The 23,616-nt window shown below is 37.2% G+C and overlaps 1 protein-coding gene across 1 annotated transcript in view; it reads right to left on the bottom strand.

Moving 5' to 3' along the window:
* The window catches only part of KCNJ16 (potassium inwardly rectifying channel subfamily J member 16), a gene marked incomplete at its 5' end in the record, with an annotated part of 61,434 nt that extends 56,627 nt beyond the window's left edge, over positions 1-4,807 (bottom strand). The window contains 1 exon segment of the mRNA NM_001132302.1: positions 4,742-4,807.
* Positions 4,808-23,616: the final 18,809 nt, after the last annotated feature.

The following is a 23,616-nucleotide window of genomic DNA, read 5'->3' as shown; positions in this document are numbered from 1 at the left end:
CAATGTCATTAGAAGGTTGGACTGTCACTGTCAGTGTCTCAGAAATAACTTACTCTTTACCTCAATTAAAAAAAATCTTTTTCTCTTTAACCAAGTTGCATTACAAAAAAGCTATAGCATTAAAAATGCTGTATTGCCAGATGTGGTTGCTCACGCCTGTAATCCCAGCACTTTGGGAGGCCGAAGTGGGTAGATTACTTGAGGCTAGGAGTTCGAGACCAGCCTGGCCAACATGGTGAAACCCCATCTCTACTAAAAATACAAAAAATAGCCAGGCGTGGTGGTGGGTGCCTGTAATCCCAGCTACTTGGGAAGCTGAGGCAAGAGAATTGCTTGAACCTGGGAGGCAGAGGTTGCAGTGAGCCGAGATCATGCCACTGCCCTTTAGCCTAGGCAATAGAGTGAGATTCCATATAAAAAAATAAAAATAAATAATAAAATAAAAATGCTGTACTAAATTAATGGATGCTTCTATATGCAAATGATGGTATTTTTAGGCAGATCCATTTAATGAAATTTAATATTTATATGATTACTAAAGTATGATTCTTAATTTCTTTTATAGAAATGGAAGCTTGAAACATATAATATCTAATAACTGGATGGCAAAAGACAATCAGGGTGAAGCTGGATTCTGTTATTGTGATGTTTAATTTTATGTGTCAACTTGGCTAGGCTATGGTACCCAGTTGTTTGATCAAACACCCGTCTAGATATTGCTAGGAAGATACATATTAGATGTGAGGAACATTTCTCATCTGTAGACTTTGAGAAAAGCAGATTATTATCCTCCATAATGTAGATGGGCCTTATCTAATCAGTTGCAACCCTTAAGAGCAAAAACCAAGATTTCCTGGGAAAGGAGTCCTGCTTCAAAAGTGTAACATACAAATTCCGTCCAAGTTTCCTATTCTGGCATACTCTGCAGATTTGAACTCAATACTGCAATGTCAACTCTTACTAGAATTTCTACCAGCCCACCCTACAGATTTCATACTTGCCAGCCACCATAATCGCTTGAGCCAATTCCTAAAGATCTCTCTGTGTTTTTCTCCCTCTCGCTCTCCTGTATCCTGTTTCTTCTGCTTCTCTAGAGATCCTTGACTAATAACCAAACATCAGTAGAAAAAAAGACCATTTTAAGAGAACTGTCTGTGTTCTCTTAAGAGTGAGTTTCTGACAGTGGAAAATCTTGTAATAGAGTTCATAGTGAAAATGATATTTCAGTGTCTAAAAGTTCTTAATTCCACAAGCACACCCAGGACAATATTAACCTGCCTCAAACTTGGCTATCATCCCTCTTGCCTTCCTGGAAAAAAGTTCAGTTGGTTGGTGTGCTAATTGTACCTTACGTTATGATGGTGCTGGACCATTGCATGGCTCTTAATTATTTACAGACGTGCCTTTTTCTGCCAGGCTGGGGGCAGGGACCAGGTCTTTGTTATCTTTGTCCCCAGACTGTCCAGTACAGTGGTACTTAATAAATGTTTATTGGTTGCATGAGAATATGTCTCTGATTTAAAATGGGATACAACAAAAAATTAAAATTTACCAAAACAAGAGAGTTTTTGGTCATGTTTGCTAGAACACACATTTTTCTCAAAAAAAAAAAAAAAAAACTGAATATTTGTTTCTCAGTTAAAAGGAGAGCAAATCTTACAAAATACAATCTGAAGCCGTGTAACCATTTGGAGTCTTTAAAGATATTTTCATATAAGGAAAATAAAATTAGTAATGGAGGTGATCTTTTTGGAACATGTTAAGGTAAAACTCACCTTTTTTAATGCAGAGTTGTTGGATAAATCTAATTTGGGACTGTTTCTTCCCCAGATGATTGACTTTTTAAAGTTTTCTTATACACCTGTCAGCAGTTTCAGACCTAGTTTTAGGAGGGGGAGAATGTGGAGCCATGGCAACTGGGAAAAGTTGCATTTAATAGTGAGAAGCCTCTATTAGAATGTTATGTTTTGCATCCAAATCCTTGATTTCAGGGTAGAACTTTCTGGAGCAAGGTGAGGAAAAAAATCTGATCCTATCTTTTTCATTTAAAAGCAGCTATACAAAAAAATAAAGTCATCCACTCTTGTGTTTAACAGAGTGAAATAACTACAAAGCCTAGGGTCCATAGGCCCTAAAGCATGATGATAAAAATAATCCTCCTCCCAGTCTGCAGAGGTTAACCAGCTAAGAAAGCAAAATGTAACTGTCTTTGTATAGGAAAGCATTCTTCATGCAATGCATTTCAGATAAACCGTAATTTTTTTTTTTTCTGAATCTGGGCCCTTGGGCCTGAAAAATTTAACCAAGAACCAGCTATTTGAGTTTATTTTCATTTCCCATAGACATCTAAGAAGATGAGCCCTTATTACCATGGTTTCCAGCAAAGGGACCATTTGGAGATGCCAAAGCTGATGGATGGACTCACTAAAATGCAAGAAAAAACAAACAACAACAAAAAAAAAACAAGAAAATAAACACAACCTAACCAGGAAAGAGGCATTTGGAGAAAGACTTCTAATTCTGTTTACGGTCCACGAAATCTACTTTTACTTAGATTTCTTAGTTGCCTGTCTCTTGACAACATCTGGTTTGAGCTACAGAGGGCCTGGCTTCTGTGTTGAGATTTGTGTTTCCCTTACAAGTTTCATGTTGGTGAGCATGTTCTTAGCCTCAGCACAGCCTTGGTGTTCAGAAACCTTTTTATTTACTCCATTGGGTACACTGGAGGAGCCTAACTTCATTTGCTCTCATGCTTATGCTAATTCTGCTCATTCTCACATCTATATTTTGTTCACTTGTATCATCAGCCTGTCATCCACAATACTGCTCACTGTCTCTCCACTTATTTAAATCTACACTTCCCATGGTCTTTTCTAACATCTCAAAAACTTTCACTGACACTTGTAGCTTGCAGAACCGTATCTGTCTTGGTAAACATTATGGCACATCTTCAGGACCTCATGTATTCCTTGCTACTTCCACTCCTGCAATTTTGCTTCAGCCACACTGGCCTCTTTGCTGTTTTGTTAACTCGGCAGGCACACCTCAGCCTTAGGGCTGTTCCATCTGCCTGAACTGCTCTTCTCCAAGGATTCTACATTGCTCACTTCCTTGCCACCTCCAGGTCTTTGGCTAAATATCACCCCCTTAGTGAAGACTTCTTTGACAGTTCCATTTATAGATGGAAAATGGTGGGAGGTACTTTGAAGATGGCTCCCAATGATCTTCTTATGCTGGAACTCAAGTTCTTGTATGAGGACAAGTGGTAGGTTTTACTAATTTAACAAAGAAAATACCTGTATTGTTTTGGTGCCAAATATTTACTTTCAATGCCCTTTATATATTTTGCCTCAAACTATACTTTTTTTCCATTTCTAATTTTCAATTAATTTATATCCAGGTCTTAACTTGTACTCACCACTAACCTATATAATAGAAGAAACATGTATTTTTCAATATCCTTGAAGACTCTTGTTCTCTCCCATGTTGAAATTCTTGTTGAGAAAAATGCATTAAAGTAGAATATTGAATTCCCCTCCCAATGCAGTCTTTTCTTCCAGTTTCAAAGGTTGTCAGTCTTGTTGTGTATGAGACTAATAATCTTAGATTTATCACAATTATCATGTTCTAAAAATAAACAAGCAGGATTACATGTCTTAGTTACTCAGGCTCTCTTTCTCTTTCTCTCTCTCTTTTGATTTGAATTGAACTCTGGACCTTGTTCACTTTTAAATTCTTTTTGGCTGAATTTCAGGAATTCCTTAAATGTATTCTGTAAAACAGCTGTGGTTTGGGTACTTCATGTTCCTTTATTGGTTAAAATCTGACATAAAGAGTGGCTAGTCTACATTTCCCATACTAAAGTAACAAAGGTGCATTCATACATTTTTTTCTTCTTAAGGATCTGGCTCTCACTAGCCATAAGAGTAATATTTAGCAGAAATACTCCAGTACTCTTTTTCTAAAGACCATTCAGTCCATATAATATGCATGATCAAAATTCATCTTGTTATTGTTTACTATCTAAATATACCAACAAGGAAAATCGTTCAATTATATATGTTAGAGAATTCATGGCATCCAGAGAGCAAAGTTTTACAAGCTCACACTTTTCTGAATAAATACTCAAAACAAAATTTTAAGATTTTAAATGATAAGAAAAAAAAAGCTTTAGAGGGATTAAGGTGAAAACAAAAGGAGAAAATTCTTCACTTTCAATTTGTGCTAAAATAAATCTAGAGAAAATAGATCTTTTATTTCCTTTCAATGATTATACACAACTCTAAAAAAAGTTAATGTATATTTTCTCTGAGCTTTTTAAGGGAGGGGGTATAAAATGCATATTTTTCAATATTTGCAATTATATGTTGGTAAGTCATACAGGATGCAAAAATCTGGTTTTGAAAGACGTTGCAGAATACTCCATATGGTATGAATATAATAAAGCCACTTTTAGAAATTTACGAATATAATAGCAGGCAAGGGCTGTTTAACAGACTCTGTAAACACCAATGTGAGACTACTTTTGACCAAAGCTTCAAAATAACTTAAGGAATATGACACACTGTTTGATTCCTACTTAAAGCACTTGGATAAAAAATTAAATTATCTTAATTGCATTTAATTGATCATTAATATTTACATTTGCTGGAAACAGTGTTGCTGCTCCCCAAACACAGATGCCAGCAAGAGCAAAACATAGGCTGAGTGACATTGTATCCATAGCAATAATAGCACTTACCTTTATTCACTCTCCCCACAGAGAATCTATGAGCTAGGTGCTCTCAGCTGGGCAATGGTAGAGAATGCTCTTTAGTTAATAATAAAGGAAAGAAAAGCTCCAGACACCAAGAACCTGGGTTAACCATTGACACCGGTTTGTTCCTACAGTTCCTCCCTGGGAATCTACATAGGTAGCCCCTGGCATCTTATCAAGCAAGCCATAACCAGTCAGCTGTGGCAGCGATTACCTCACCACCTCTGTACCTCTGGAGGAGGTACAGTGTGAAGGTCACCCAAGTATATTACATCCCGCCTAAGTTTTTACTTGATCAGGGATACGAAGGAGGAAGATTTACTGGGCCAGAACTATGCTCAACAATGCCAGTAAGTGACTCAAATATTTACAAACAGGATTGTTGAGAGACGACCTATGGAAATGCTCATGCTAGTTTTCAGACTCTGTTGGAATAGTACAAATAAATCCTTTTCATCAGAACTCTTTGTCTACATCTTAGCAGCTGAGGATTGGGATTGCATGCTGATGAAAAGCGAGACAGCATAATGACAGGTAGCTAAGCATCCATTCAGTCTTTTATTTACCAAACCTTTAATGGTTATTTTTCCTGTGCTGCACAGTTCCAAAGAACATGAGTTCACAGTTGATTAGCCCTCTGACTAATCAACATGGATGGCAGAAATTGGGGTTGGAAAGTCTTCCTTTCCTCAACCCCAGGAATCAGAGCTCGAGATTGAGATGGTGGATACAATGCAGGCTGTGGTATAGGTTTTACCTGGCATTAAGTCCTAATGGGTTAAATAAAATGGTGAGGTGGTCATGCAGTCAGTGCTCTCCAGGAGGTAGAAAAGTGAGTGATCAGGGAAGAGGTAGGTTTATAATGTTAGAATCAAGAGAAAGATCCAGAAACTGTGAAAAGCAGCCATGGGGAACTAAAGAAATAGCAACCCTAAGCTCTTCAGAACCTGGGGGAGTTATGTCCAGGAATGCTCAATAGAAGTGTTATGCTAACAAGGAATTAGTTTTTCCTTTGCTCCACAGAGCGGTGGCAGCCAGGGGATCTAGGGAATCACATCAGGCTTGGTTAACACTGCAAATTTAGAGGCCTTTTCTAGGTTCTGACAATCGTTGCTGTTTGACGGTTGTTAGAGTTTTGTTTCCATTTTTAAAAGCATGAACACTTGAGGAAGTGGACTTCTATGTTGGCACCGCCACTTACTAGCTGTGTGACACTGAGAAACTGCTTAACCTTTCTGCAACTCCATTTTCTCATCTGTCAAATGGGGATGATAATAGCAGCAACGACAACACCTACCCCAGATAGATAATTCGTGTTCCAAAGTCATAGCTGTCACTAAGGTATTCATATTCTGATAGAAAGACCTGTTTTGCAATCTGTTACACAATATCTGCAGAAGAGTTTGAACTCCCCAAGGGACCTATCTTTTCATTCATCCATAAATCTCAGGTAAGCAGTGAATACAGAGGTTGCCTTTTCTGTTTAAAAAAAAAAAAAATTGAAGACTAAACAAATGCCTACATTTCCATAACAATTGCAGCAACTCTCATTGTGGTTTATCCATGAAGTTGTTCAATATTATCACTTAATGCTGCTCAATTACTGCCTTGTTTGAAAGCAGAGCACACTTTGTTAGAGTTCTATCTCAAAAGACTTAAAAAACACACACACACACAGATTGACAGGACTCCTTCTGCTCTGCAAAGACAATTTCAGGAAAGGTGATTTTATGTGGGTGAGCATTTAGATTGATCTGAGAAGATGAGGCATCTAAACACAGCATAAAAACAGACCATGGAGAAGAGCAAGATGGGAGGCAAGATGGGGAAACTGGGTGGATTCCCAACTCCAACTGAGTCAGATCGTCATTGCGTGGCTTCATTCCTTTGTTTGAAGTAAATTCCCAGAATATCAGACACACCCATACTCACATGTAAGTAGAAAAACACTTTCTAAAGCCAAATAAATAAAAATGATATCTGGATTGGTTTTTGTGTTACATGTCTATGCCTCCTCAGTCTACCTTAACTGAAAATTAACTTCACTGAAGTTCAACTTTTGTGAACTTTAATCCTCCCCCAAACAGAAAGACAAACTGAGGCAAGTTGAAGAGGCATGTTCAAGATTTGTCAAATTACAAGAATTTGTTACTTGAATGTAAGTGATAAATAATTGTCTCTTTCAATAATCTGTAATGTATTGCTGTTCTGTGATTTTAGTATTGGTCTAAGAGGAAGTTACATTGTACAAAGGGGTTACTTATTAGAGAGAACACTCTAGCTCCGTCACTGGAAGACTGTGGCTTGCTTCCAGTTTTTGTAAGGACTCCAAGCTAAGAATCGTTTTTACAATGATAAATAGCGGGGGGAAAAGTAAAAGAAGACTAATATTTGTGACATGAAAATGATATGAAATTCACATTTCTATTTCTGTAAATCATGTTTATTGGTACACAGGCCTATCCATATTTTTTTACTTATTGTCAATGAAGGCATCATATTACACAACAGAATTCAGTGACCTTCAAGACCTCAACAGAGACTGTGGTCCTTAAAGCCTAAAATATTTTGCATTGGCCCTTTACAGGAAAAAAAAAAAAAAAAATCTAGCTAAGCCATAAAATTTACTCTTCTCTAAAAGTAATGTTCCTCTTTTCCGATTAATGATTTTCCTCTCATGGTTAAGTCCAAGTCAACTGCATTTCTATGACTTAAAATCCTATCTTTCTTTCAATATTCGTTTTACTAAGTCTTTCCTTGCCTACTATAAATATCAATAAATAGTTTATTTCAAAATTAATAATAATAAAGAATAATACTCTTTAAAGGCATGATGTTTTTCAATCTATATATTTTAGCTTTTGGTTGCATGTCTTATTTCCTCTACTAAATTCTAAATATTAGTGGGTAGGAACTTACTGAATCTTATTCATCTTTTTTTTTTTTTTTTTTTAATTTTTGTGTGTTTTCAGATGCGGTTTTCCTATATTGTCCAGGCTGGTCTCCAACTCCTGGACTCAGGCAATCCTCCCGCCTCAGCCTCCAAAGTAGCTGGGACTATAGGCGTGCGTCATTGTGCTTGACTCCCTCATTCATCTTTGAGTCCAACCAAGTGACTAACAGAAAGCTAGAATTCAGTACTAATACTAACACTGAGGGATGAATGCTTTTCTGAATTAAGCAAACAAGCATATTAGGAAAATAAACCTGTTTGTCTTTTAAAGGTTTCTTCACCTTTTTCTTCAGTTTACCATCTTAATGAGCTTCCCTATCACTGCCCATCGTCCATCTCTCCTGAGTCCCAAGACCCTCTTGCTGCCCAGATACCGCAGCATTACTAGGTTGTGCCTGAGTTGTCCTCTCGTTTCATAATCCCAGTTCTCAAAATGTTTCTCTGAAGTGTCTCAATCACTTGAAAAGCTCAGTGTGTTTTATGGTGTTTCAAACCCTCCAGACTATATGGAATCAGAGGCAGAAGGAAAAGGGGGAAAAGAGCCAACTTGAATTTTCTTCCTCAAGGAGCAATTTTCATAAGATTGAAATGAAAATTCCCACTCAGCATTTTCCTAAGATGATGCACTGTACTTCAACAATTATTTAAATAAAATGGATGAAATTGGCTGTCTCATTTGAACGAATCTGATACATTGAATCATGCTAATAGATGAAAAGCTATATTATCTCTCCCAGAGTAGGGAAAATGGAAAGAACACCTTAAAAAAACTTTCCTGGATGTTAAACTTATATAGGTTTATTGTAGATACTATGAATAAGAGTGCAAAGAGGGCAATAAAAAATAATCACAAGTCTCAATTTTCTTTAGTCAAATTATTTCCAGTCATTTTCTCTACTGTCTTAAGATAAAGTTGAGATTCAGTCAGATCTACAATTTTGAATCTTGCTTTTTAACCTTAGTCAAGGAGCTCTTGTCTGAATGCAAAGGAATGCATTTCTAACCATGGAATTCCCAATATGCAGGAGATTTGAGTGAAGCAGATCTTTTAGAGCATGTGTACTGGCTTTTTAGTACTCCAATCACAGCCGCGTTGACTGATACGATCTATGCTATGTTAAGGGGATTACTTGAAACCATACCTTGAGAGAGCTTTATAAACTATCATGTATCCACCAGATGTGACCCAACATTTGAAGGGCATCCCCAAGCATTAGGTAAATTCTATTCTTCTGCAAGAAGTGCTTGTAAATTGAAAAGTTATCCTTCTCAAAAAAAAAAAAAAAATACTTTCCAGGGGAAGAGTAATTGCATCAAAGATAATTGATTTCATTTCAAAACATGCCCTCGTTTTAAAGACTAGTTTGCTCTTATTAATTCTTTTTCTATCCAAGGAGAGATTTCAGATAATTACTTGGATACTTCAAGCCCCAAGCTCCTAACTGGCTTCATTACCATGTTGATTATGTTATTAGGAGATATTTGAAGGAGAATCTGCCTTTATCACGTCCTCAGTTCTTCACTTTTCATAGGAGACATAGTCCTTTTCTTCCCAACTCGTGCTCTTTCAAACCTCAGGAATGAATTGCAAAAATGAATATCCTTATTGCCTCACTCCCTTCCAAGATAGATTTTCTAATGCTTTTCTTCCCCCTAAAATAAGAATTAAAAGTGATATTTCTTTTGACAGCTGGTAACTAATCCCACCTTAGCAGGAAGGAGAACAGGAAGCCAGCAAAGGAATTTTCCATTCCTGTCTCTTTTAATTTTTCCCCACATCAGGTATTTTTCAAAATCTAGACATTTCCAATGAGTCTGTATATCTTCTTGTTTTGTCTACCAGAGTCACGTGTTCTTTAACTTCTCCTGCGCTGAGAAACCTGACTGAGTTTATGTTTGTATTTGGAGGAGGGAGAAATTGAGAACTTTTGAATCTCCAAAGGGCATATAATTGAAATGTGATGCCTTTGCTTATGCAAACGGGCTTTTTTCCTTTTGTAAAGATAAAGTTCACACAGCTAGTACATCAAACCACAAATCAGAATGTCTCATGCTGTAACAAGAGCTACAACTTTGACTCCTACAAAAAGTCTCTTTTGGCCTGCCTGGCTGCCTTTCTCTATTCCTTTCCCTTCTCTCTCCCTCCCCCCTTTTTTTTTTCTCCCTCCCATTCCTTCCTTTTTGTCTTCTGTTTAATTTAAGAACTCTGTATTTTACTATACTCCAAGCCCTCCAAAATGCATATAAGGTGCAGAAGATAAAGAAAAAATAATTAACTCAAATTTGTTTCTCCAAGGAGCAATTCAGTTCAGCATTTTCAAGAAAACAATGTATTCAAAATTTTAATGAGGATTTTTTTAAAATGATTAAATTAGTTTTCTGGAGCTAATGGCTTGCACAAAATGTGACTGAAAGGTATTTATGTAACTTGATGTCATTTCAAATGAAACAATGTATCTAAGATGATGTCTACTGTAACATGTTAAGTTCCATATGCTAATGACATCTCTCTAAAACTGAAGTAGACTTTTTCTGAAATGTGTATCTGGCCCATATATGGCACAAATTTGCCTAGAAGACAGTAGATGAGAGGGTAGTGGTGGAAAAGTAAGGAGTAAGTTAGAAGGAGTAAGTTAATGAGTGCTAGAAATAGCTGGTAGAGGGAGAGCTAAGCAGAAGGAAATGGAATAAAATGCCCTTATGTTATTTAATAGCTGACAAAAGTAAGCAAAAGAGGAGAAACAGGGAGTCACAGAGAGTTCTGAGTTTTCTTTATCTGAGTATGCAGGGGTACATATTCTGAAGATTTTTCACTTCTTGAGAAGGAAATTCTTCAATGGCATCAATTAGGTAGAAGCAGCCAAGTACAGGGGCAACATCACTAGAGAAAAATCAGAAAATGGGATTCTGCTGCGAACAGAACTAACCAGATGTGTGACCCTTGTCAAGACACCATTTCTTTGGATCTTAGTTTTCTAGTGTGCAAAATAAAACGGTTGGATGTCCTCTATTATCTCTTCTAGATGTACAGTTGTTTTCTTTCTTTTCTGCATACTACAATGAAATGAAACTACATAAATAAGGACATAAATTTTGTCTTATTTTTCTTCCATACCGAATACTCAAAGTTTGGCACAGGTCCCAGCCTATAACATGTGATCAATAAATATATATTTAAGGAATGAATGAATCTGTGTAAGATGCTATATTTATACAAAGGCAAAAAGACTGATACATTCTTTTTTAAAAAGATTAATATAGCCATTTGAATATTTAGCATAGGTGGTTGAATTGGATTCATGTAGACATAGTCTATTTGACACCAAAAAAACATAGTCACGCTTATATAGTCTTATAATTTCATTTGCTATTGCCCAAATGTAAGTGTTCTCATTAACTATTACTCTTCAAAATGGAACAGTTGGGTACATTTTTGTACATCTTCATCTCATTGTCATCTATACAGGTTGCTAATATTACATTGATTAAAATATAGATCTAGGTAGGCTAAAATGAAGAGTTACTGTTCAGATTTTACAAGCTCAGAAATCCTGAATTTGGTTATGAATTTGTATAGTGCTGCATGGAGATAAAATACAACTTCAATTTTCTTTTTTTCTTTCTTTTTTTTTCTTAGCCCCCAACAAATTGACTGGCTATATTTATAATGCTCAGTTGTTTCAATATCTTGTAAACCACAATCTAACTTAGGAAAGAACATACTTCATGTTTTAACCATTTGCTTTGATTTATACGTGAGACAAAAAAATGAATGAGCCAAATTTAACAAAATTGTGTAGACAAACCACTGCATACAATTATTCTACAGAACTTATTTTGCATTTATGATTTCCTTTATCCTAATCTCTGCATTTCAAAATACATAATACACTGTCACACACATGAACACACACATACACACACATACACACACACACCCCACACACTACTATTTCAGATATATGCATACTACGGATTGGTAGAAAGATAAGAGTTTAGGTGCATGTACCTTTAATTCACATTAAAACATTAAAATCTTTGCAAATGTGTTTATATAATGCTAAAATAACAGGATGGCAAATTAAAATTTTGTATTTAGCATTTGATTTACATGTTATCAAATATGTAAATGTTTAGTACTCTGTAAACTAAACACCTGGGTGATAAATTATTTACATCTAATAAAAATGCTTTAATGTTATATCAAATGGGCTATATATTATCTAATCCCAACCCTAAACCACTACCATTTACAAATTTAATGAAAATGAATTGGATGTGAAAACAGTTCAATCTATGTTATGGAATAAAACTATAATAGACAAAATAGCACCCTCAAAGATTATGTTTAATATTATCCCAAACAGGTAAATAAAATACATGTGTTTTAGTGATTTACAAAACAGGTCTTTTAAAGTAAATTTAGAACAAATAAAATCAATGGTTTATCCACAAAGTATTTTAAAAAGGTCAGTGTTAGAGATCATTACATTTCTAATACTGAATTTAGAATGGGGTTTAAATGAATTTATTTTCTCCTCTTATGCAAATTGATATCTCTGTGGAGGGAAGGGTGATAGAAGAAAAACCACCACAGCGTATGTATGTGTGTGTGATGTGTGCATGTGTCTGCTTTAGCTGAAAAACTAAGAAACTAATTAAATAACACTCCCGTTGGTTAAAGGAATAGAATGTTCTTGAGCAGGTAAAATGTTGGCCTTTATCGAAAGTGAGAAACAGGACTGTTGGCCCTGCATTTCTGATTCCTAAGCCCACCAATTTTTCTTTGCCTGCCCACAGAGCAGAAAGCCATATAGTATTCTGGCAGAACAGAATATGAAAGATAACCTTCTCCTTCCACTTGAACCAATTTTCCCAAAATGGAATCTAGTGGAAACACACACACACACACACACACACACACACACACACGGCTCCCCAAATGCACATTGAAAAGTAACCCATTTTTCACTCATCAGATAACAACACTTAATGATTGGGTAACTCAGCTTCACTTCCCTACGGCCTTAATGAAAAGGCCAGTTCATTCCATTAGGAAATCAGTGAGATGAATCGTTAATGAAAAACTGTGAGATTCTGCCAGGATTTAGCAAAGGCCATGAATAGCCCAGCTTAAAAGTTGAATTTCTTGTTTTCCTTCCTGTGTGGCTCTCTTTGAAAAGACAAGAAAATGGTACATTTGGTCTTCGGAAAATCCATCACAGAGTACGCGGCACTGCCAACTGGTTAGGTTCATCCTAGGTAAACAAAACCGTGGAGGCATTCGGAATACAATGACCAGAGGACACATCTGAAAATAAAGACAAAGTAGCATGTTGAGATTTCCTTGCTACTGTAGTAGAGAAAAGATCCTATTTCATAGAAAATAGCACTTGCAGGGCTCAGAGTCCTGGCACATTAAAGTGTTTGGTGCCTCGTGTGCTTGTCATCCATGTGTTCTTTTCTGCCAGCACACTGCTCACAGTGAGTTATGCCGTTAGTTCCACTATAACGTGACATAGTGGTTCTCAAACTCACCATACTATGCATGATCTGCAATAAAAATCACAGGACTTTCAACAAAATAGAATTGGGAGCATAGGAGCATAACACTCAAAAATGTTACCAGAAGTACATTTTTTAAAAAGATAAGGACCTTGGCTAAGCATGGTGGCTCATGCCTGTAATCCCAGCACTTTGAGAGGCTGAGGTGGGAGGATCACTTGAGGCCAGGAGTTTGAGACCAGCCTGGGCAACATAGTGAGTCCCCATCTCTACAAAACATAGAAAATTTAGCTGGGCACGGTGGTGCCTGTGGTCCCAGCTGCTTGAGAGGTTGAAGCGGGAGGATCCCTTGATCCCAGGAGCTTGAGGCTGTAGTGAGCTAAGATCTTATCACTGCACTCCAGCTTGGGGAACACAGTGAGACTCTTCCTCTTAAAAATTCAAAATAAAATAATAAATACGATAACAAATAATAAAAAATAAGAACCCAGTGAAAAGAGTAGCATAGTTTTGCACACGGTCATTGTTAAGAAATGCATAGATACTGTAATAAATATGACATTTTGCCTTGAAAAACCTGAAGTTTACTCAAAGAAGTGCGCACTGGAAGAAATGTTTGCTGTTTTTGAGTTATCGTGAAGTTGTCTGAAATCTGATGGAAACTTGTAACACCAGGATGGGTGAGCTTATACCACACTGTGAACTGAGGTGGCTGGGAGATGATTGATTTTCTGCGTGTATTCCTACATAGATCAATTGAGCTGGGTGTAGATTTTATTGCATTTACCTAGTGTTTCTCAGAGGCAAAATTTCACGTTGGCACATAGAAAGTTGGCTTAAATTTTATGCTATGCTCAAGCAGACACATGTTCAAATTGTTCCCTCATATGTCAAGTGAACTGGAAGTAATTTGCATTTTAAAAACGTCGTATAGTATAATTGACTCTTTATTCTAGGATTATAACTATTTAATACCTAAACAGTCAAATGAAGAGTGAAACTTTTAACTCTATGGAGATTGTCAAAAACCTGTTTGGTGTTTTGCAGACATACAAGTAATTCCACTTTTATATTTTTCACCTTTCCACAATAATACTGTATACATGGTAGTCAAAGAAGTTGTTCAAGAGCTTCTTTTATTCTTATACATGGAGTGCCTTATTGACTAGATTATGTTATCCTTCCAACTCATCTTCCATCTTTTATCCTGGGCTTCAATTTGTAATTCTGCTATTTGTTTCAGATCTCAGTTACAGCATTCTAGAGCATATCAGCTCACCACTGTTGCACTCCAGGAAATTTATCTTACCCTTGAAACATTCTTTCCTTTTTGTTCATCTAAAATTAGATTTTGTTGTTTGCGGTGTTGGTTCTTGTGTTTTGGGCTTTTTTTCCTCAATTCTGTGGCACTAGCTCACTTACATAAAACACCCGAAGTAAATGCTTCTCAATATATCGCATCTGGTTTTTCAGCAATGTGCAGATTTGGAATCTTCTCTGTCTAGGAATCTCACATTTCCTAAGTATTTTACAAGGATCCAATGTATATATAAAATAACAGGAACACCCACACCATACTTGGCCTCTTTTTCATCATGTTTTTAATGCTAACCAAAGAAAACAACTTATAAAACATGCACACACTTATGTACATTATAGATCTTCTTGTAAACATCCCTTCTATGATTAAATTGATTCCTGAGGAATTGGCTAAGATAACCAGTACCAAAGTTCATTTTCAAAACTTCCTGTGTTCCTGAAAATGTTTTGTGTTAATAATATGCATTAGTTTTATAGCCACTTAAGAATATCTCTTTTATGTCAAAGCAGAAACAGAAAGCCAAGATTAAAACTAGGAGAAAATCCCAACACCTCTATAGAATCAAACGAACATCGACTTTTGAAAATAAAAGCAGAGTTTTGAAAGACCCACTAATAGATTCGATCTCTTGATATTTTATCCCAAGGCCTACAGACAGAAAGCAACGGGAAGCTGTACCATCCAGGGACAGAACCCATGAACTGACCTGGACAGGATGATAGATGAGGAACAGGGGAAAAAGTTAGGGCTAGGGTCTCTCTCTCACACACACAGACACACACAAAAACAGAGGAAACAAATTCTCAATGTTAATAAACTTCCCAAACAAGATTACTTTGCCATTTTTAAAAAAGAAAATAAGGCCGGGTGTGGTGGCTCATGCCTGTAATCCCAGCACTTTGGGAGGCTGAGGCGGCAGGATGACCTGAGGTCGGGAGTTCAAGACCAGTCTGACCAACATGGAGAAACCCTGTCTCTATTAAAAATGCAAAATTAGCTGGGCGTGGTGGCACATGCCTGTAATCCCAGCTACTCAGGTGACTGAGGCAGAAGAATCGCTTGAACCCGGGAGGAGGAGGTTGCGGTAAGCCCAGATCGCGCCATTGCACTCCAGCATGGGGAAAAAGAGCAACACTCCATCTCAAAAAAAAAAAAAAAAAAAGAAAAGAAAAGAAAAAACTTTAGAGAACTTTTAAAACTTCACAACATTTAGGAATTTTTAAAAAAATATATGAATCAGTAAATATCTATCTATCAACCACCCCTGGTCTTTCCTGGGGAACTTTGCTTGTCCTGCCAAATGAGTATAGTATGTAAATGCTTTCTAGAATTAAAAGGAAATTGGTATATATTTCATACAGGGCGACAAGATTTCATTGATGTCTTACGTATATTCTTTGAAGACAAATGTTTCCATTCCCTTTATGAAAGCAATATATTTTGCTTTGTCAGAATGACACAATTCAGTTTCATAAACCACAGATGGCTAGAGAGTCACTTTTCTTTTTTTCTTGAATACTAGAAATTATCAAAACCTGAAATTTGATTGTTGAGTAACTATTCCAAATATCCCAAGATTGCTCATGAGTTTTCTAAAGTTTTAGGCAGACAAGGGGAATATATATATATATATATATATATATATATATATACATTTTTTTTAAATCAGATTCTTTTTAAAATGGGAACTCAAACTACCAATGCCCTTATTGGGTTCCTGTTGTCATATGCTACATGAGAGACTTTGTCTCATATGATTGTAATTACCAACATAACCAAGCTATTAGGGTACTGCATCATGGCCGGCCTGTAACATAGCCTAAGGTGATTTATTAAAAAAAAAAAAAAGAAAGAAAGAAAGAAAGAAAGAAAGAAAGAGGCAAGCAAGTGAGCTACAGTTAAATGAGCTATAGGGATTCCAGAGGCAGAAACTTTGAATTGTATGGTGTATTCGATTTGGCAGCCTGGTCTGAAGCCCACTCATTTGGCCCAGCTCAGATATCAGTAATTGGAGGAGAGCAAAAAACAGTGTAATCAGCCCAAAGTACTCATGTCTCATCAGTTCTAAGCTTGTGACAGGTGACATGTGTATAGATCCTTGGGACAGAAGGTGCAAGAAATAAGAAGAGCCTAGTGGCGAGAAAAGCCAGCTGAAACTCCTAAGTATAAGTGCAAGTTGTTTGAGTAAAAAAGGGGAAAAAAAAGAAATAGCATACAACTGTTGAAGGTATTTATATTCAGTAGTTCTTATTTCTACTTTAATAGTTTCTTTTTATTTGTTTAATTAGACACACGTGTTGTTGCTAATCACTAATTTTCCCACTCCTCATGCTCAGCTTCAGGTAGTGATGCATCTAATCCGCAAGCTCTATCTCTACTGAGTTCTTGATTGGATACTGTGACCTCAAATGATTTGCTTATTGCTACCACCTAAAACCTGCTGATGCTCCACCTACAGCTGGGCACGGTGGCTCACGCCTGTAATCCCAGCACTTTGAGAGACCAAGGTGGGAGGATTGCTATAGCTCAGGAGTTCAGGACCAGCATAGGCAACATAGCAAGACCTCATCTCTACTATTTTTTTTTCTTTTTTTTTGAGGCAGGATCTCTGTTGGTCAGGCTGAAGTGCAGAGGCATGATCACAGCTCACAGCTCACTGCAGCCTCAGCCTCCTAGGGCTCAGGTGATCCTCCCAGCTCAGCCTCTCATCTACTAAAAATTTTTTTTCACTCTTTTATTTAATTCTCTTTTTTTTGAGACAGAGTGTCACTCTGTTGCCCAGGCTGGAGTGCAGTGGCACAATCTTGGCTCACTGCAAGCCCCGCCTCACTGCTTCATGCCATTCTCCTGCCTCAGCCTCCCAAGTAGCTGGGACTACAGGTGCCCGCCACCACGTTCGGCTAATTTTTTGTATTTTTGGTAGAGACAGGGTTTCACCATGTTAGCCAGGATGGTCTTGATCTCCTGACTTCGTGATCTCCCCGCCTCGGACTCTCAAAGTGCTGGGATTACAGGCTTGAGCCACCGTGCCCGGCCTACTAAAAACTTTTTAAATGAGCTGGGCTTGGTAGCACATACCTGTAGTCCCAGCTACTCAAAAGGCTGATGCTGGAGGATCACTTGAGCCTGGGAGATTGAGGCTACAGTGAGCTATGATCACATCACAGCACTTCAACCTGGGTGACAGAGTGAGACTCCAGAAAAAAAAAAAAAAAAAAAAGAAAGAAAAGAAAAAGAAAGGAATAAATTTCTAGTCTATTTTTGTCACCAAATTTTGGGTCAGTGCCTCACTTCCAATTAGGTCGGTCCCATAGCCAGCCTATCATTGGCTTTCTGTACTTTCATGTGGGCCTGTTGGGGGAAAACAAAATTTCAGCATGGTTGGGGAACACAGATTGAGTGCCCAATACATAGCCAGTCCTTTAAATAGATCAATATATTCTTTGATATGAAAATCAATATATTAATGAATTTGTCAAAACCAAACTGTTGAATCATCTGAACATGCTTCTGTTTATGGAAGCACCAAATCCATGCATCGTGACGTAACAGGAAACAAACTGTTACCGTTTCCCCCAAATTAATCAGAAATTGACAAAACAGCTTCACTGATAACCATTTTCCTTGCCTGTCTCTGTGGAGAAGACAATGTGTAGAGGGAACCAGGCATTTCGCCTCTGGGGCACATAATTATATGTGATGATGATTCACTCTACCTGATACATGGACGGAACCTTCCCATCATCCAGTCCGTTGTACTAGGACGAAATTAAAATATGAAAATAATGGTATACAATTTGTTTTGTAAAATATAAAAATATAACTCTTGTGGGGATCTTTTATGAAACAAAAGGTAATCTGGATAATGTTATTAAATCTCATCAATCAGTTGACACTTCTGTGTTTTAGAAGGTATCTAAATAAGACGGTTGCCATGAGAAAACAGTAGGTCCTTATTAAATTAAATAAAATTGAACAGGATAATATTGACAAGAAGTCACAAATTGATTACATACTTTGAAAACACCCTTCTTAAAATGGAGAGATCTAGCCTGTGGTCTCATCTTTGCCACTTACTCATCTGTGACCTTGAAATGCCATTTAACTTCCCTTAGTATCAATTGTTCATGTGTAAAATTAAGACGATTAAGTCAAACCTAAGATTCTTTTCATCCTAGAAATTCTATGATTTTTGGATAGGTCCCTGTTCTGTTTCTATAATTTATTTGCAATTTGTCTATAGGATTAAGTTAGAAAATTAGACACCTCCCCTGTTTCCTTTGCCTTTTTTAAAACATACAACCCAATTATCTATCATATGATTCCTAGTTTTTGGATTTGAATGAAATAAGCAAATTATTTTACCTTAAACGTGACTTTAAATTTTACTTCTGATTTCAGTAATATTGCTGGCCCATGATATGCTAATCAGCCCTGCCTCTGATAATAGTGCTACAAATCTGCACCTTGTTCAGGCACAGAATTTTTCTCTCCGACCAATAGTGATGAAGTGAGTTCAGAGTGTTTTGGGTATGAGTACAAGCAATTTTACATAGAGTATGTCATCTATATATGGAGCCTGCTCCCGTATTTCCTCCCAGGGTGGAATTGGATGGTGATGGTGTTATTCAGAGCTATGGAAAATGAGTGTTGCTATTAAAAAAATAGAGGAGGAAACTGTCATAGAAATGCATCTTTCCTGGCACCTGGATCATGCTCATTTTTGTTCGTAACCCTTTTGTTGGGTTTATCAGTGGACAAAGAAAAGTTGTTCCAAACAACCAGATGGCAAATCATAAGCTCAGTGAAACCTGAGAGCTGTTTGAATGAGTGTCACATGCACCAAAGAGACAGTGCCAAAAACAGATGGAAATTCCTCAAACCACATCTATGTGTTAGACAGGGGTTATATGTGTGTGTGTGTGTGTGTGTGTGTGTGTGTGTGTGGATAGATAGATAGATAGATAGATAGATAGATAGATAGATAGATAGATAGTCTTCCATCCAACTTCCAAAAAGCAGTACTTTCTCTCTCTGTACAAGGTATTAGTACCTCTGTATTTCAAACCAGTCTCAGTGGGACTCAAAGATGAATAGGACAGTCATTAAACCACAGGATTGCTAAAAAGTGTCACCTTCATCTTCTTTATTGCCTTGATTGGTAAGATGGGGTATCTACTCTCTAGGAAGCAGAGTACTCTTCCCCAGTGATAATTCTAACAATTACACTAATTCTTCCTAATAATGCTAAGTGTAACATGAATTCACCATCAAGCCTAGTAAAACAAGGAAAATAATAATAATCCTGTCATCGTTCTTTTGTCACTTTAGTTAAATGACCATTCAGAAGTAATGAACCTTCTCATAATATGTTTGGGTTGTCTTTGTCCTGGGTATTTCTTAAGGAAAAGCTTATTTCATGACAAGGAAATAGAAACTAGGTTTGTTCTGCAGTTCTTTATTTTTTCCTAAAATAGATACAAAAACAGTACTGCCACTTAGTTAAAAGGGAGTCAGTGGGAGAAAATTCCACAAGGAAACTATCATGTTGAGCTATTAATAGCAGCTATCTCCTACGTAGCATTTGCTAAGTGTCAGGCAGTGTGCTACGTGCCTTACATGTGTTATCTTGTTTAATCCTTCTAACCTTCCTTGCGAGTAAATACAAAATCATCACTCCCATTTTCCAAATACAAATATTAGCCTGAAAAAGTTAACCTCAAAGTCACACAGCTAGTAAGGGTGCCAGGTTCTCTTCATCAGCATTCTCCCTCCCACTCCCATCCTTTTGCATATGGTACCTGGGGCAGACTACAAATGACCTTGTCGGTGTCCTTAATCTAAGTAAGGAATGTACTCTGGAATTAAAATTTTTTTTAGGTGTTCTGCAAGGAGGAAAATGCATATTGGCAGAGCCCAGCTATTGACTGAATGTTAATTTTCCTAGGTGTTGCAATTATTTTGAAAGGAAGTGGGAGCCAAACTTCCTTTAAGTCTCATCTTCACCATGAGTGGGCCAATGTGTTGTGTTAGTCATTTTTCTTCCTTCAACTCTCACCATTTCATTAAAAACCTTTCTTTTCCTCTGAGTGTTGGAACAGGGCTTACGTTGTCACCGAAGTAATCTGCAAGGTTGTCGTGAGAAAACACCAAGCTCTCTTGAAATAAGCACGATTACTGGAGGTCACACAGGGCACTTCATTCATTTCCTGGAACAACTTTGAGCCGTTGAAGCTGATACTGATCTGGAAGTGCCTGGATGTTCTGAACATCCAAACCACAGCATCATTGTAAAAAAAACAAAGTCACGAACTAGTTCTATGGGATTACCCTAATGGCACTTTCATTTGACACTATAAAGAACAGGTTGAAATTTAAGAACTCGAGAAGATCTCAGTAAAGACAGAGAATTATAAGGTTGGAAACGGATGTTCATTCTCCCTTCAAAATCTGAAGGAAATGTTGCCCAGCTTCATTTGTCCGTTAACTATATTTTATGTTAACAATTCTGCATAGTGATTTCCCCAGAGGGTTACTTCCAGTCAAACAATGTCAATTATAAATTTTAAATCTCACGAGACTGTTTACTTTAGCATTCAATTACCCAAGCTATGTTACTTTATGTTTTTTTTTATTTTTATTTATTTATTTATTTATTTATTTATTTATTTATTTATTTTTTGAGATGGTGTCTCGCTCTGTCGCCCAGGCTGGAGTGCAGCTGCAGGATCTCGGCTCACTGCAAGTTCCGCCTCCCAGGTTCACACCATTCTCCTCCCTCAGCCTCCCGAGCAGCTGGGACTACAGGCACCCGCCACCACGCCCGGCTACTTTTTTGTATTTTTAGTAGAGACAGGGTACCACCGTGTTAGCCAGGATGGTCTCGATCTCCTGACTTTGTGATCTGCCCACCTCAGCCTCCCAAAGTGCTGGGATTACAGGCATGAGCCACCATGCCCGGCTATGTTATTGAACTCATGGGTAAAATGACCAAATTTCATGGGGGAAAAAAAATCAGGATTTATGGTCCAGGCAAATACGTTTCTGATTTATGAGTTCATTTCCAAATAAACCACATTTAATTATCCCTTTGATGAACTGATTTTATTAAAAAAAAAATGAGGGAATGTAGGCAAACTGCCATAGAAAACCTGATTTCATAGTAATGGGGCATCTTTCCTAAGCATGAAACAAAAATAACTGTCACCATTTTGAAAAACCTTAAAGGCTTAGCAACCTCAATATTTTACTGTTTTTATTTATTTAAAAAAATTTTTAATTTATCAATTTTTTTTCAAGACAGTTTTACTCTTGTTGCCCAGGCTGGAATGCAATGGTGCAAAGTCAGGTCACTGCAACCTCCGCCTCCGGGGTTCAAGCGATTCTCCTGCCTCAGCCTCCCGAGTAGCTGGGATTATAGGCATGAGCCACCAGGTCTGGCTAATTTTGTATGTTTTAGTAAAGATGGAGTTTCACCATGTTGGTCGGGCTGGTCTCAAACTCCTGACCTCAGGCAATCCACACACCTCTGCCTCCCAAAGTGCTGGGATTACAAGGATGAGCCACCATGCCCAGCTTTTAATTGAGTTAAAAGATGTGATAATATTTTTAACATTAGCTACTAGTTACAATATTTTGAAACCCATGCAAGTTTTCTTTGAAAACACAAAGGATTCTCATGTATTAACCCATTAACACACATAAGTCCACTTAGAATTTTTTTTTCAAATTCTGTCTACATAGTCTATTTTCTATTATTCAGGATCATCAGTGTGGAATGTTAAAAGCCAAAGAATTAGATTTTAGAATTAGAGTTAGAGTTAGAATTTTGTCACATCTAGTAGGCATAATCCAGTGTAATCCAGTTTCACTCCAAATTCTTTTCAATTTTGTCCTCTACTTCCTTGGAGTACTTTGGTCCATGGACTTTCAGGAAGGTGGGTTTTCACAAATCATCAGGAGGGAGAAAAAGCCTGGAGGAACAAGAGAACGAAATCTGCTCTATCCTGGAAAAACTGTCCTCTTTCTCTTTTTCTTTCTTGTCTTTATCTTCTCCCGGCCCAGTGATCCCTTCTAAATTTCCCAAAAGTCTGGCTGAGGTCTAGATAGAATTGCAAAATACACACACACAACAGCGGCCAGTGAGGTGGGAATGTCCACACCTTAAACCTTACAAGAATCATTTATAATAAGAATAGATACTTACAGATTTGAAAGAAAGTTTGTTGTTAAACTATTGAGTCATTTCCAGAAGTCAGACTTTATTTCTTCTTACTTCTACATCACTGAATTAATTTAATCTACCTGAGACCAGAACTCATGAAGATTCCAGGTCTGTAGTCTCACACCACCTACTGTTCCCTGGTTTTATGTTTCCAAGGCTTAGCTGCTCCACCCTGCTCCAGTCTCAGTTAAAATGAAAGGTTAGTCAGAGGGGCTAGAACACATCTGTAGTATGAAAATATTTGGACAAAAATTTGGACAAGGTATTGTGTATCTCTTACATACAGATTAGTTTGTTTGCCTAATTGAAAAAGTCTAAAGCCTGGAATCATTAAATATACTGTACCAGTCACTTACTAGAGACCCATGCGTCTTTCATAAACTCACTCCTGCTTCTTCCCAGGCAAAATGTGCTTCCAGAGCACATTGTTCAGGCTTAAGTATCACATTTGTAACTACAAATTCTGATGATTTATTTGCATATCTCTCTTCCCCCATCATACTATGAACTCCTCAAGGTCCTGTCTTTATCATCTTGGTATCTACCACCCACCCTCCTGTCTCTCTAACTCTTCATGGTAACTGAGAGGAAACAGGTGCTCAATATGTACTTCTTAAATAAATACAAAAACAAACGAATAAAGGACCTTTGGTTGTCCTTCCTGTGAATTAATACCTTGTTCTTAAGACAAAACTGGGCATATGTTATTTTGCAACTACAGCTGGCCCTCTGTATCCATGGGTTGTGCATGCATAGATTCAACCAACCTCAGAGCAAAAATATTAAAACAAAATAAAAACAAATGAAAATACAACAAAATAATACAAATGAAAAACAACACAGTATAACATCTATTT

Source organism: Pongo abelii, chromosome 19, assembly GCF_028885655.2.
Source record: "Pongo abelii isolate AG06213 chromosome 19, NHGRI_mPonAbe1-v2.0_pri, whole genome shotgun sequence".
Classification (NCBI taxonomy): domain Eukaryota; kingdom Metazoa; phylum Chordata; class Mammalia; order Primates; family Hominidae; genus Pongo; species Pongo abelii.
This window is presented reverse-complemented; position numbering and strand designations above follow the sequence as displayed.